This window comes from Equus caballus, chromosome 20 (genome assembly GCF_041296265.1).
Source record: "Equus caballus isolate H_3958 breed thoroughbred chromosome 20, TB-T2T, whole genome shotgun sequence".
In the NCBI taxonomy this organism is placed as follows: domain Eukaryota; kingdom Metazoa; phylum Chordata; class Mammalia; order Perissodactyla; family Equidae; genus Equus; species Equus caballus.
This window is the reverse complement of record NC_091703.1, coordinates 50,778,897-50,795,699: the sequence shown is the minus strand read 5'-3', so window position 1 is coordinate 50,795,699 and position 16,803 is coordinate 50,778,897. Positions and strand designations below refer to the sequence as shown.

Genomic DNA, 16,803 nt, shown 5'->3' with positions numbered 1-16,803 from the left:
CCCCATGGCCAAGTGGTTAAGTTCGCATGTTCCACTTCTGCTGCCCAGGGTTTCACTAATTCGGATCCTGGGTGCGGATCTAGCACTGATCATCAAGCCATGCTGAGGCGGGGTCCCACATAGCACAACCAGAAGGACGTACAACTAGAATATACAAGTACGTACTGGGGCTTTGGAGACAATGAAAAAAAGAAAGATTGGCAATACATGTTAGCTCAGTGACAATCTTTAAAAGAAAAAAAAAGGGATCTCACAGATTGATAAGAGAAATTATACAATGGTGTAAGCTCAGCCTTTTAGCTAACACTCCATAACACGTCATTCTATCAACCACTCCCCATGCCCCCTTTCTCTAGGTGCTCTTAGACTCCATTAAATCATTTCTCTGTGTTTTCCACAGAGTTTAGACCCACAAACTTTTAAACTACAAATAGTTTTCTAGGGCCAAATGAGTTTTCTAAATTTTGCAGACACATTAAAGGCTCTGAGACTTCTTGTAAAAATGAGTTGTTGACTTTGGTAGTGATCATAGAAATCCTTAGACAAGTAACCTTTACCAATATCCCGTTCTATTCTGTGATATAATCTTCCTCATGATAGACTGTCTTTTAAATCTTCCCTCATCTCCCCACCACCAAAGGAATAACAAAACTAACACAACCAGTATGAACTTCATGGACTTGTTAGTCACTTAGTCAGAGATGATGACTGGAAACCTAATATGACATCCTTTTATCAGACCTTTGTGGCAGGTCTTTCAAGTTTTGGGCTCTTCTTCCATCTTTGTTTTATACATTATGTCCTGGGTTTTTGTTTATATTGTATACGTGGAAGCAGCGGTAGAATAAAAGGGCAAAGAATCAGAAGGAAGGAGGCTAAGAGAAGAAAGGAGGGAAGGTGCTAAGATTAATTGATTTTCTTCACAAAATATCTCTCGTTGTTGGCTAGGTTCAAATTCTCATTTGTACCGACATCCTTCTACAGCAATTCTTGCTTGTGTCACCCAATTACATATATTTGTACATATGTCCAGTGAGATTATAAACTTGACGGTAGTCAGGACTATGTCTCAGCCATATTTGTAAATTGGTGGCAAGGTGCTAGTAATAATACTCCATTTATATGGTACTTTTATTTACAGTGTTTCTCACACATATCCTTAAATTTTATCTTTCAACAAGCCTGTAAAATATGCATCATCCTGAATAAACAGATGTTTGAAGAGATGAAGTGGTTTTTCCAAGTTCATAGAGTTAGTAAATGGAATCTAAACACAAGCTCAGGTGTCTGGACTGCAAATCCAGTGCCCTTCCGAGAACGCGGCAGCCAGAGGCAGAGCACTCGATGAAGGTTAAGTTAAAAACATTTGGGAAAAATGTCTCATTACAACATGGTATGTCCAGTAATGTTTGAAAATAAAATTTAAACAAAAGTTGTCCATTCTAGAATTTAGTACCAAAGTTAGGTTCAGCTCTGTTACCGATCTGTAACTAGAATGATTTCTGAAATAATATCTTATTGGCTGAAAAAGGGTTCAAATAATTTCTTTGTATGTGGGAGATAGTTAACTAGTATGGTTGTGACTGATTTAGTGTTCAAAATTTGTCTATATTTTCCTGATGCAGTGATTGAATTTTTTGAGCATTCTTTTATATAGACACAGTTTTCTCTATGGGGATTCTGTGGGAATTGTATACTATCTTAATTTAAATGCAAGTTAGTAGTTCTATAGATCTAGTCATGAGTTCATCTTTAATATATATAATATTTATAAACTATAAATATTTGGGATTAAAATATATAAGCCTAAATGACACGTTTAAATCGAGTAGGAGTTAGATGTAATTAAATACATATACATATATACATATGCATATACATATATATACATATAAAATGAAACATGCCTCCCTAGAATATAACATGGGCTATGTAGAAACATAATTTGCTCAGTTGCTCCTCAAATGGTCTATGATTTAGATCCCTTCCTAATTCAGCTGTTAGAATTCCCACCAAAGTTTGCTATCAGAGAATCATCTATATGAAGAGAGAACTTAAGGATATTACACTTAACTTTCCAGATCTAATTTGGGTTTTCTTGAGACAGAATATAAAACAGTCAAGTAGTTATCTGTGAAATCACTAGGTCATTGCTCTTAGCTAATTTCTGTGTCACTGTGATATCAAAATTGACAAAAATTGAACATTTCCAGTGGCTTCTATTACACTCATAAAATCAATCATGGTCTTGCTTTTTAGAAATTATATTAATATGATAATGTCAAAGATAAAATAAATAACATGAGGGAGGGAATGGTGAGATTTCTGCTTTCCCCTCTTTGACACATCATCAGTTTATAATCCATTATTGTTATTCACAGAGTGCATTAAAAATACATCCACTTTTGAATATTCAGACTTTTGTTTTTACAGATGACACTGGATCTCCAAATATCTCATTAATTGTTACTGCAAATAAGCCAAAAGACATTATCACTTTTAGTCTGACAGAATGACATTAATCTCCTGAGGTTGAAAAACTTGAAAAATTTTCATGTATGCAAAAAGAAATTTGATAAGGAGAAGAAAATAAAACATTGAAATTTCATTTAAAAGATGTGAAGTTTAAAGGACCTGTAAATTGCCCTAATTTACTTTGATGAAAGACAAATGGTTCCTATTTGACATATGGGAATATTTACAGCATAAGAGTTTGTGACTTCACTCATGCATTGTCATGTTTAAATTTCACAATTCTATGAGGTAGAAAGTATTATTAATCATACATACAAACAAGGAAATTGTAGCTCAGAGAAGTTAGACAATGTGTACAGTGTTGTACAGCTAAGAGGTGGCTCGTGTTTGTCTTCTACAGAACCATACTTTCACCTACTATATTGAGTGGGATAACCGATAATATACGAGAACCACCAAATATAGTGCTTGGACCACAGAAGATTTTCAATAAGTAAATGCAGTTCTTTTCTTCTTAGCTCATGTGCAGGTCTTGAGAATTTTCTAAGCTCATAATAAATATTGAATAGAAAGTTTTTGATGTATTTTCAATAAGATGGTGAAGAGGAAACACATATGTGGAGTGATGCTTAGATTCTCCATGATTTTCACCCTCTTCTCCATTCTGCTCTGGAAATAAGTCCCCCAAATTGACCTCGTTTTACACATGTAATTAGTAATAAAGCGTAATTTATTCTTAACTCTCAGGAAAGTCATCTCTAAGGAAATCCATTTTTAGTTCTGTTAGAACAGTGATTCTCTCCAGAGATGATACTGTCCCCCACCCAGGGGACATTTGGCAGTGTCTGAAGACATTCGCAGTTGTCAAAACTGGGGGTGTATGTGTGCTATTGGCATGTGGTGGGTAGATGCCGGAGAGGTGCTAAACCTTCTACAAGGCACAGGACAACCCCCAACAACAAAGATGGATCTGGCCCAAAATGTCAATAGTGTCTATGGTAAGAAACCCTGTGTTAGAGAGATGAATGGGAAACAGATGGAGAGCAGCGGGTTGGGTGGTGGCCACCAAATGCACTTTCTGTTCATCAGAAAACCCCGGCCATCAACATATTATTGTGTCACTCTATTAGAGCTTACAATCATTTTCAAAAAATGTTTTAGAATGGCTTATATCAATGATGTGCATTTGTGTCTATTCTTTATACAACATCATTATTCAAATATAAATAGAAAACCAAAGTCATGAAGAATTAGGACAGGTCTAAGCTGCTTGGAGCCAGGGTGGACAGAGAAGCAAATGTTGCCCTTCCCCATGGCACTCTTAACATAGATCTTTATGTGGGCACATTTCACTTGTGTAGTTCCCTTTTATTTTCACATTAGCCCTGTGGAAAGTCAGGCAGGGATGAGAAAACTGAGACATGGAAACACAACTCCATGCTTTTAAGGCAGTTGGTGCTGTAGAGGGGCAGAAATATGACTTTCTGACATCCAGTGTGTTTTCCACCTCTTTACTCTGAGATAGATATAGAGTTTGTATGTACGTTGTATCTCATAAGTCAATTTTGACAGGTATGTAATTTTGAATATGAAAAAAGGAATTAAAAAGAATAGAAAATAAGCACAATTTAGAACTCAGATAAATCAAAATGAACAAATTATAATTTTGACTTAAAGGATCAAATGAAAACTATTTAACTTCCATATGCAGTGGTAATTTACATTATTTACTTATAAATATTTACATATATAGAGTTAATGCAGGTAGTAATAAAATTAGATTTTCTGAAATCTATTTGAGTGAAAGATCTCAAGTTCAGATTAGCATATCATAAATAAGGACTTCAAGAATTTACAGACTTCGTTCTATATATTATTTGAATGAAATCTTATGAACTTGTCTTCAATGTCTGTAGATTTAACTGTTATTGATCATCAGAATTTTTTATGTGTCTGGTAATCATTAACTACCATTGGATATCACAAATATATTTAGAAAGAAACTTCAAATGTCTGCAAATTCAACTTCAAGTACAAGTTTCTGTTTAGGTAATTTGAAAAAATATGTCAACATTTTTATATTCAAATTTTAGGGTACTTAATTCATTAAAAAAGCTTTTGAAAACTGATTTAATTTGTTGAAAATGGAGCTAAACTTATTTTTGCAAAGATAAACACTGGTGTTTTTTATTTCTGATTCTGAGAAAATATGCTTTGAAAGGTATTTTATAGCTTTGTTATTTGCTCAGTTTGAAAATTTGAAAATTAAATTAGGAAATGAGGTGTGTGGGATTTTTTTTCTCAACATGCCCATGAAAAAACTTGACACTAGTTATTGATTATCATACAACCTAATATATGCAGACCATGTATGTTTATTTCCTGTAGAATATCAGCCTGCAGAATTTATTGAACGGTAATAATGAACTACATGAATAACATTTTAAGATGCAGCTCAGTTTTTTAAAGTTTCTCTTTATTTTACAATATTTCTAATATGAGCAGGACTCTTAAAATTTCAGTACATTGGTTAAAGAAGGAATACTTCTTTTGTTTTTACTCTTCTTAATTGTGGAGGGGCAGAGCCCCTAAAATTTCCTAAAGTTAAATGCATAAGTGTTCTACAGAGGTCTGTGTATTCTCTCCCATAGCAGGGCTATAGTGGAACAACTGTGGAAGTCCCAGAACTTTGCATAATTAAAGCATTTTCTTCATTCTTTCATTTCTATTGACTTCCACTGAAAAACACTATGTAACAGGCAGCTGAGAAATGTTATTAAGCATCTCAATGAAAGAAGCAGCCTAACTCCATGAAAATTCGAAGCCTGCAATCCCATTTATAACCTTGAATGATAGTTCAGAGATGGTGAATGAGAGCACATACTCAAACACCATATTTTATTCTTTTCTCTTAACCTCTCCTTTCTTTTAAACCTTCTGGAGCACACCTACTCCCCTCCAAGATGTCAGTGATTTGTTTAAATACACCTTACAATGCTTTTAATAGGAAAAGTGAGTTAGAAGGTGTATTAACGATAAAGATAAACTTTGAATGGCCACAGATGGCTTTAAAGCGTAATGTGTTTAATAACCATTTTCTACTCCCTTTTGCCTTTCTAAAAACCTTCACTTTAGTTGAGTTTATAAATCAAAAATATTTATTAAGTATGGACAATGAAAGCTGGAAATTATAAGGAAAGAGTTGAAAAATATATAATTCTAAAATAGGCTTCTTGCCACTAAAAAGCTACGAACTCATTTACATCTTCTGGCTTTCCTCAGACTTCTGGGTATGAAAAGGCTAAGACGTTATAGGATGATTTCCCCTCAACCCCCTCCAGCAAACAATACAGCTTGGACATAAAACAAAAGCAACTACCTAAATGTACTAGAGAGTAAATAAAAGCATTCATACTGTGGTGAGGAGTTCATGCTCTCTTAGAGGAGGCGAAGTGGGAATCCATACAAAAAAAGTCCCATTATCTCATCTTTCAGCCTGGGAAAAGTGCTGTTCATTTGGCAGCAGACCTGTAGGGGCACATGTGGAACGTGCAATCTTTCTGTCCTAGGAAACAAAAAATGTGAAGCAAGGAAGCCAACAACACCTAAAACTATAAAATAATCCTGCAGGAGAAAGAGGCAGAGAAGGAAGTCACCAAACTGTCCACATATACTTCTGAATGACCCCTAAAATATGCGTATAAGGATCAGACTCAGAGAAGCCATGCTAAAGACAGAAACTGAAACTGGAACTGCCAAATAAGAAAAACGATTGCAATTTAAAGCTAACTAAGAAAATTTCCTGGCAAAACAAAGGAAATAATATTCACTAGCAAAAAATAATAACATGCAGGGGCCGGCCCGGTGGTGTAGTGTTCAAGTTCGCATGCTCTGCTTCGGTGGCCCAGGGTTCACAGGTTTAGATCCCAGAAGTGGCCATACACACAGCTCATCAAGCCATGCTCTGGTGGCATCTCACATACAAAATAGAGGAAGTTGGGCACAGATGTTAGCTCAGAGACAATCTTCCTCAAGCAGAAAGAGGAAGGATGGCAACAGATGTTAGCTCAGGGCCAATTTCCTCACCAAAACAAAAAAAGAAAAAAGAAAAATTAAAAAACAATAATAGAATCCACAATCCCCACGACTTAACATTAAGGATGTCCAGGATACTGTTTAAAGTTACTTTTTGGACAAGGAACCAAGAAAATGGAACATATTCTCAAGAGAAAAAAAATCAACCAAATCTGATCCTGGAATGAACTAGGTGTTGGAACTAAACCAGTTCTAGAGTGGCTATTGTAACTCTTCTCAATGAAGTAAAATAAAACATGCTTTCGATGCATAAAAACTCAGCAAATAAAAGGGGACTCTCAAGAGAGGGACAGAAACAAATGATAAAACAAAGAGCCTGATTAAAATTCTATAAGTGAAAAATATAATTTCTGAATTAAAATATTCACTGAATGGACTTGAAAGAGGAAAGAGTAAGTGAATTTGGAGATAGATCAATAGAAATCATACACCGGGAAGAACAGAGAGAAAACAAGATGGCATAAAAGAACAGAGATACAGAGACTTGTTAAATGATATCAAATGGTCAAATATATGTGTGACGAAAGATAACAGGGCAGAAAAAGTATTTGAAGAAATAATGACTGAAAATTGCCAAATTTGATAAAAGGCAGTAATTTTCAGACACAAGCTGCGAAATGAACACCAAGCACAATAAACACAAAGAGGCCTAAGCCTAAGTCATATTCAAACCATTGAAAGTCAATAATAAAGAACGAATCTTGAAAGCAATAAGAGAAAGACAGCATATTACATACAGGGGAGCAACAATTCAATAAATGACTTATTTCTCATCAGAAATTATGGAGGTCAGAAGAAAGTGAAATACCATCTTGAAGGTGCTGGAAGACAATAAAAGCATTCAATCTAAAAGTCTGTACCTAATTAAAATATCATTTAATTACGTAGGCAAAGCAAACATATCTTAAAATAAATGAAAATGAAGAGAATTCCTTGCCAGTAGACCCGTACTAAAAGGCTCTTTCACATCTGTGCCTGGCATATAGTAGGTTCTAGTTAAATGTTGGTTCATGAAATTATTATTCCTAAGCCTAAAGCATTAAAAGGAACAAAGGAGGCTATTCGATACGTATAGAAACTACAATTTAATCAGAACATATAATAATCATGAAACTTTATGCTTCTAACAACATGGCTTCAAAGTATATAAAGCAAAAACCAATTCAAAAGAAAAAAATTGGCAAACCCCCAATCAAAATAGACTTTGCACACCTCTATCAGAAGAAAAAAAAAAAGAAAAGAAAACTTATGAATAATGATAAGCTTAGAAGGATGGGTAATTTGAGGATATAGAAGGAGAGAAAAACATTCAAAATAAGAGAAATATCATAAGCAAATGAATGTAGGTGGACAGATGTCAGAAACTTTGAGAAAAGTAGCCTGTCTAGAAAGAAGACATTGCTGACACTGAAGAAAACAGAGGACTTGAAGGATAAATCTCAGTTCTGCCAAAGATATAACAATGGGTAGATTAAGAACCTCTCTGAATTTCAAGTATCTTTTCTTCAAAAATGATAAAACTATCTTCTTGGAAATGTTATTATGGACTTCTGTTTCTAATCACAAGGGAGTAGCTGAGTAGGTATTAGCTTACTGTACTGCTGTGAACAAATATAAAACTTGGAATTAATGTATAAAACAATTGCTTCTAGGCCTTAGACAGGGACCTATATTGAGCTACAATCCTAGAGAAAAGGTAAGCACATGAGGGGAGCTCCACATTCACCATGGATTTCTCCAGAGAGATACAGCTCAAGAAAAAAGTAGAATTCATATTTGGACGAGAGAATGGAGATCAGAGTTCAGGGAAGTTATAGCACCTTGGATTTGGAAGGGTTGTTACCAGAGGAGAGGATGTTGCAGAGAAAAAAAAACCTTACAATTTTGTGCAGAAATTCCTCTCAAGTCATTGGGAAACTTTTGTGCTATATGTGCATAAAGAGAAGTTATGAAACTTTTGGTGGAGAAGAGCTGCTGGGAGGCTGACAGGTGAACAAAACTTTCAGAGGCTATGCAGTGTTTGGGAGATGTTCAAGCTCCTGCTCAACTAGTGAGGAGAGAACTTGGTGAATACCAAAGCCTATCAGTTGAGACCTCATAAATGTCATACTCATGGAGTAAGGGCCACCCTTTAGGAGCAAAAGTTACATCAACAGACTGAGGGCAAAATTGAAAGGAACTCACCCTATCAAATCCTAAAACTAAGACTTGTGAGGATCAGAATGACCTGCTAGAAATTTGACTGGTACTGTAACAGAATTCCATAATCTTTTGAAGACAATAACATGATTTAGAGCCTCAACACCATTTCATCTGCAATGTCTAGAGAAATTTTAAGAATCAGGAAAAGGTGACCAATAATCAAGAGTTAAATAAGTTAAAAGAACCAGATCATAGATGGTTTAGATATTGGAGTTAATATAGATGGGTTTAAGAAGAAAACAGAGAAAAAGATGACCAAAAGGCATAAAAATATGTAGTATTCAACAGAGAATTGGATTTAATTATAAATAAGTAATGGACCTTCTAGAAGTGAAAAATATAATACCTGAAATAACTTGTTAGAGAGGTTTAAAAATAGATTGGACAGAACAGAAGCCAGTATAAGTGAACTTGAAATCAGGGATGCAGAAAATAGTCTAAATTAATTACTCAGATGGGAAAATATTGAGACAAGGTTTATTTAGGTAACTGTCAAAATATCTTATGTAGATATAACTGAAGACCTGGAAGGAGAGGAGAGACGGAGAATGGGAGAGAAGTAATATTTGAAGTAATGATAAACAGGCATTTTTCACGTTAAATGAAAGATATCAACACACAGATTCAAACTCTCAGCTCAAATAAACCACACCTAGGTGCACCATGTTCAAACTTCTGAAAACCAAAATAAAGTGAATATCTTAAAAGCAGATAAAACATATATTACATTTAGGGAAACAATAATAAAAATAATAGTTGATTTCTGAACAGAAAATATGATGCCAAAAGATAAGGAATGACAATTTCAAGTGCTAAAGGGGGAAAAAACCCTTGCCAATCCAGAATTCTATTTCCAGCAAAGCTGAAATAAAGCATTATCTAATAAGCAATACTTGAGAGGAATTGTCACCAACAACAAGTAGTATAAGAAATTCTAAAGAAATTTCATCTGCCCGAAGGAAAATGATGACATCATGGAAGAGGAAGAAGTAGTGAACAGCAGCAGAAAAAATAAATGTATCAATATATACAAAAGTCTTTCGACTGTTTAGAACAGTGGAAACCATTTCTGGTGGGGTTAATAACGTATGTAAAGGTAAAATAGATGATAATATGAGCAAAAAAGGAAGAGTGGGATAGGTAGAGTTAAGCAGTTTAAAGTTCCTTTCATTGTTTGTATTATGATAAAAATACTAATTTAATGCAGACTCTCAGGTTTGGGAAGCATTTGTAATTTTTAGAGAAACTGCTAAAAGAATGATAATAAAATATGTAAGGAAAAAGCTAAATAGAATAAGTAGAGTGAAGTAATAAAATAATTGTCTAAGACAATAAAGGTCAAGAAGTGAAGAAAGAAAGAGAGCAGTTGGACAAACAGACAAACAGATGGACAATAGTAGTAAGAAAGTATGGCTAATTAAAATAAATTTAGACGAACTAAAAACTTCAATTAAAAGACAAAATTTCTCAAATTGGACTATGAAAGAGAAAGAATTAAACTTTACACTGTTTAGAAAAGAAACATTTATGGGCCAGCTTGGTGGTGTAGTGGTTTAAGTTCGTGCGCTCTGCTTATGCAGCCTGAGGTTTGTGGGTTCAGATCCTGGGCAAAGATCTACACACTCATCAAGTCTTGCTGTGGCAGCATCCCACATACAAAATAGAGGAAGACTGGCACAGATGTTAGCTCAGTGACGGTTTTTCCTCCATTGGCAGTATATGCAAATACCTGTAATAACATCTTCCCTAGCGTTACATATTTTTATTTTAACACCTTTGCTAACCTGATAGGTAAAACATTGCCAGTATTAAGTTAAAGATTTAACATCATACCAGATTGAAAATCATACCTGTTGAGTGATTATGGAAGTATAATGGGACAGCCCCACTTGCCAGGTGACAGTCGTATTGATTGCCAAGCATTCCCAACTTCTGAGCTCAGAGCGGATATCTATTGTGCAATGCTGCCATATTCAATGATATCCTGGGTTAAGCAACTTAATGTAGCCTCAGAAGGATGTGGACCCTAAAGTGCAGACAGAAAAAGTTTGAGTGAGGGTTGATCTCTAGTTCCCCTTGATTCTTACGTAGGTGTGTACCTGGAGTATAAAATCTTAAACTTGGCTATACTAGCTATAGAATATTTTTTCTTTAGGAAAATAGTTTTTTTAGCCAAATTGTCCTTTGGATGCTTTTCTTCCTCAGCCAGGATAAGTTGGAAGAGTTGTCAAATTGCCTTGTAAAGGCAACCGTGTTACTGCGGGGAAAAGAAAATCAGAAAGAAATCAGAAGACACCGGTTTAACCTTTGCTCCTTCACTTTAGACTCGCATAACCTTGGACGAAACATTTACTTTCCTGAGACTTAATTTTCTTATCCATGTAATGACACGATAAACATTCTTTCTAAACCATAAAGCATTTTAAAAATATCAGCTAGTATTTTCATTAGCTAAATGACTCAAATATTATCAGTTATTTGTAGAGCCAAAAATAGTATGCACTCTACTTCTATCTAGGTCCGAAGTCTAGAATAGACCTGGAATTTCAAGCCAAATATAAATGAGAGAACACGTAATGTATTTTCAACTCAATATTATTTCAAACTAGTATAGCATTTTATCAATTCTTGTTGTGTTTAAAAACATCTTTTTGAAAGGATATTCCAAATTATTTTATTCCATAAAGGATGCTGAGTAAATGCATTTTGAATGAAAATGAATGATGTCTCCAGCTTTTTGTGGTGTTTGGAATAATATAATTATTGTAAATTTTATAGAGAACAAAATCAATACAAAAAAGAAAGAATAGCAATATTTTCCTGATATGGAGTTAAATTGGATTAATTGAGTTAATTAATCGAGTTCATTAATAATGCTTCTGTTCTCCAGTATGTAAATTATACTAAATTGATGTTTCACACAACTAAGCTATTATAGAACTTATATGTAGATTTTTACATAAGAATTACTAAAATTTATGAGGGCAAGAGGGAAAAACTAATGCTGAAAAGTGACATAAAAAATGATTATTATCCTAAAATTAAACAATGTTATGCTATGAAATGAAATAAAGCCATTATCAGCTGGGTGTTAATACCCTAGAAATGCTCTCATGCAATAATTGAAATGCAAAAGCCAGTCATTCTCATTTTATTGGATAGAGGAAACCATAAGGTAGATTTTTATAGGAACATTCAGAGTTACTGCTGCTATCCATAACTCTTTTGTCCTTTTCAAATGCAACCAACTAATGTAAATTGTTTTCAGTTGTACTGATTTGTGTCATAATCGTAGCAATTATAGTAGGGCAAGTCCTATTTGACAAGTCAGGCGAGCGCTTTTAGCCTGGCACTGTTGAATTACAGCTTTCAGAATGCACCCCTGAGTCCTTAAATTGTTTATCAAGCCTTGAATGAAACCGATTTTATAATCATAGCAGAAGTTATGGGTACCACACATAGCTACCACACATTAAAGTTGTCACTTTAGAAGTCTGTTCATCAATTCCAATACATCTGTCATTGCCCCAAAATATTTTCTGACTTTTTTAAAAGAATTATTGCAATGGACTTTATTTTAAATATCCTAAGTGGTAGAAAATCTGTTCTTTGTGATGGTCATGATATTTAAAACCAGATGTAATTGTTTTGTAGCTAAGATGGTGGAATGAATATATGAAAACATTCATTAATGTACAATTATGTATGTTTCTATCTAAATCTATCTATCTATCTATCTGTCTATCTATCTATCATCTATCTATCATTTATCTATCACCATCATCATCATCCTTCATATCTGGATAATAGTGAAAAAAATCCCCCAATTTTTAAATAAAGTAATTAATACTCTCTGTAGCACATAACCTACTTTTGTGGCAATTCCAGAAAAAGTATTTGAAAGATCATCACTAAACAGTGATGATCAAAGAATTTTGAACAAAGAATCATCACTAAAATAGTCACCAAGGAAGATACTTCTGTGAAGTGTGAAGCACAATTTAACATGTAATTTATGCTATACTTATTAAGGATCTATCTCACTATTTTGTAGCTGCATATTAACTAAAAAGAGCTTTGAATTGTAAAAATGATTTGCTGTCTGTTTATTTTTAACTTTTTATTTTGAAATAATTTTAGACATTTGTGAAGTTGCAAAAAGAGAACTGAAAGTTCTTGCACAAAGGTTAATCATTTATTTAACCAAAGTACAGGTATCAACATAAGGAAAGTAACACTGATACAATACTGTTAACCTGATCTACAGATTTTATTCCGTCGCTCATTGTCCAATCCAGGATCCCATATTGCGTTTAGCTGTCATGTCTCTTAAGTCTCCTCCAATCTGAGACCATTACTCAGTCTTTGTCTTTCATGATCTTTACCTGTTTGAAGAGAAATGGCCAATTATTTTGTAGAATGTCTCCCAATTTGGATTCAGCTGATGTTTCTTGATGATTAAATTTGAGTTATGCATTCTGTGTAAGAACACCACAAAAAAAATGCTGTGTCCTTCTCAGTGATCATAATAGGAGGTACATAATGTCAATATATGCCGTTAATGGTGATGCTAACTTTGACAACTTGGTTAAGTGATGTCTAAAAAGTTTCTTCTTTGTAAAGCTGCTATTTTTTCTCTTTGTAATTAATAATCATCTTATGGGGAGATACTGTTAAATTATGCAAATATTCTTTTTCTCACCATAATTTTAACCACTAATTTTAGCGTTCATTGGTGAATTGCCTGCAACAGTTTTTACTGTGATGTTTGCCAAACGGTGACTTTAATTTCCATCTTTCCTTCTGTATTTATTGGCTTCTTTCACCTAGTAATATGCATTTAAGTTTCCTCCATGTCTTTTCATGGCTTAGTAGCTCATTTCTTTTTAGCACTGATAATATTCTATTATTCCATTATTTGGATATACCACTATATATTAATTTATTTATCTATTCACCTACTGAAGGGCATTTCGTTTTTTTCCAAGTTTTGGCAATTATGAAAAAAAAGCTGCTATAAACATCTGTGTACAGGTTTTTGTGTAGACATATGTTTTCCACCTCCTTTGGGTAAATGCCAAGGAGCACAATTGCTGGATCATATAGTTAGTGTATGTTTAGTAAGAAACCAGCAAACTTCCTTCCAAAGTGCCTGTAGCATTTTGCATTCCCAGCCCCAAAGAATGAGAGTTCCTGTTGCTCCACATCCTCACCAGCATTTGCTGTTGTCAGCGTTTCAGATTTTGGCCATTCTAATAGGTGTGCGTTAAGTCTCTTTTCATCTATAGTTTTCCACTTCAACTATTTTGATTCCTTCCAATTTATTTGTGCGGGAAACTAGATCGTTTGCTCTGTAGAATTTCTCACATCCAGGGAAGCCAAGGGTAAAGGGACGATTTCTTTGATTGAATTAGGATTGAACTGTATTGGGCCTAGGTTGTAGCCTTACTCAGTTTGGTTCACCTCAGAGATTAAATATCGTTAGCATGGGATCAGAACCTGTCTTCTAGCAATGCTTTGGATCTTTAGCATTGTAAGACTAAGACATATTTCTGTTTTTCTCTCCAGTCCTGTTTCCCATGCTGTTACTTTCTCAGCAAAATTCCCATGGGGTAGAATTGTTGATTTAGGAGAATTGGCTTTGTATTTGGGGCTTCTTCAGCTTTAATTTATCATGCCAATCCACACTGTTTTTAAAAATCAGCTCATTTTTCCTTGTTATGGTAAAGTTCCTTAACATCCTCCAAGTGCTAATATCCAGAGCAGGAAATTAGCTCCAGGAATAAAAGCACCACTGTTCTCTGCTCGTCATTCCCTTCAATGACTTTAATAAAAGTTACAATTTTAAAAAGATTATCTGATGTATTTTGGTTGTTATGGCAAAAGCAATGATATCTGGGAATTTTCTATATTCTAACTGGAATTGAAACACTGATTGTTTTAACCTGAAGTTTGAATTGATGCTTTTGTTGCTTACTCTGTGTGTTACTTCTACAGGTAGGAAAGTATCAGTATACTGATAATACAGAAGCAGTATCAGTAGTGAGGTTTTACTAACCTTGAGCTATGGCAGAGACTGTACTATGATACATTTGGGACAATACTGCTGTAAATGTATTATTCTAGGCAAGAGAGTGATTTTAATCTATTGAACTGTCCTTAAATCTGATCACATTAAACATTAGTAAATCAAGTAGATCTTGTTTCATGGTTTGCACTATAAACTCTATTATACACATTATAATAAATAACTTATAAACCCTAGCTGTTTGGATTTCTGTGTGCACTTAATAGTGCTATCAGGCATGTCAAAATGTATTAGAAATAAATATCATTGTTGGTATTGATGGACACAGTGAAAATATGAAGAAGTGATAAAGTTCATTTGGAATCTTGGTGAAATGATGGCAGACAAGATTAGGCAATTGTTTAACAAATACTCATTGATTGGTGACTACTTACAAGGCATCAGGGCAAGAATTATAACTGGGAAATACATTAAAATTTATATGCCTGTGTATACTTGGAAGCCAAATATAAACTAGAAACTCCTGGTACTGACCATATAGATAGAATAGGATCTCAAGAGAGACCTTGTGTCTCTCTCTTGATCTTTGAAGTTTGCCTTCTCTTTTTTCAAGGAATGTCTAAGAAAAGGTAAATGTCATGAAAAATAGATCAGAACACTTCTGTTCCATTTGTGAAGTACTTATTTTTTTAAAATATTTTTTATGGGTACATTAAAAGAAAATTGAAAATATGTCATTAGACATTCTTAACTCTTGCATTTGATAGTGTTCTCTAAAGGAAAAAAAACAAGGAAGATCTAACAAAGATCAGTAGAAAAAAATAAGTCATTTGAGGGAGTGATTTGGAAAATAGAAAATATTCATGTATTTATTCGGGGAGAATTTAAAATCATTGCTTTAAATTTTTTTTTTTTTTTTTTTTTTTTTTGCTGAGGAAGATTCGCCCTGAGCTAACATCCTATTCCAATCTTTCTCTTTTTTCGCCCTAGGAAGATTAGCCCTGAGCTAATCTGTGCCAATCCTCTATTCTTTTGTATATGGGACACCTCCACAGCATGGCTGGTGAGTGGAGTAGGTACATGCCTGGGATCTGAACTCCTGAACCTGGGCCACTGAAGTGGAGCACACGGAACTTTAACCAATCAGCCATGGGGCTGGGCCCAAGGTCATTACTTTTTGAATGCTATAAGTGAACAGATGACTATTTTAGAAATAGGTGACCCTACTCATTAGATATGCAGATTGATTTGACTTCTAAGCTTGAGCAATTAGTAACCTCAAGAAGCATGTCAGAGTGATTTCTTCACGCAAAAGGATGAACTCTCTTGCTTTTATGCTGCAATTGTAACATACTACTTATTATTTCAAGGGTAATTTTCTAATATAGAAGAAATGATTGATAAAATAACTATTTCAACAGACATTTATCACTTACCAAATATGTTCCAGACATTGTTTGAGTTGTATATCCAGAGATATAATAATAATGAGATGGGTGACCAAATACTTCATCACCAAAATGAGACTCTTTTGAAAGAGGTGCTGGAAATAACTATACCTGAATAATAAATGTAAACTGTAACTATGGTCACTTAAATAAAAAGACATAGTCTCTTTAAAGGTTGTTGGCATGAAAGAGGAAATAAAACAGTGAATTTTTACAATACTATGTAAATACAATGCAATACTAATACAAGACTAGCAGTTATGACTGCTAAATTAAAGACCTGTGGATGGGGTGTAGGAGGAGAAAATCAGATTGTGGGAGTGAACCTTTAGGTTAACACTCATTCCCAATAATCCTTATCTCCTGGTACTTATGCCCCTGTGTAGTCCCCTTTTCTAACTGAATTAGAAATAGCTCTGTGTAATAAAGGATACTTCATAGGCCTTGCAGTATCCTGCTTGGTGTCTTGGAATACTTGTCCTTGGGCTCCTGAGCAGCCATGGAAGGAATTAAAACACTCAAATTAGCAAGCTGGAACGATCACATGGAGAGATC

The 16,803-nt window shown here is 34.3% G+C and overlaps 1 long non-coding RNA gene across 2 annotated transcripts in view; it reads left to right on the top strand.

Annotated features, from left to right (window-relative positions):
- Positions 1-16,421, top strand: part of LOC138919548 (uncharacterized) — an 86,982-nt gene extending 70,561 nt beyond the window's left edge. For both annotated transcript variants that reach the window (XR_011429791.1, XR_011429790.1), the window contains one exon: positions 15,791-16,421. This is a non-coding gene — a long non-coding RNA (uncharacterized lncRNA). The remainder of the gene's footprint in view (positions 1-15,790) is intronic.
- Positions 16,422-16,803: the final 382 nt, after the last annotated feature.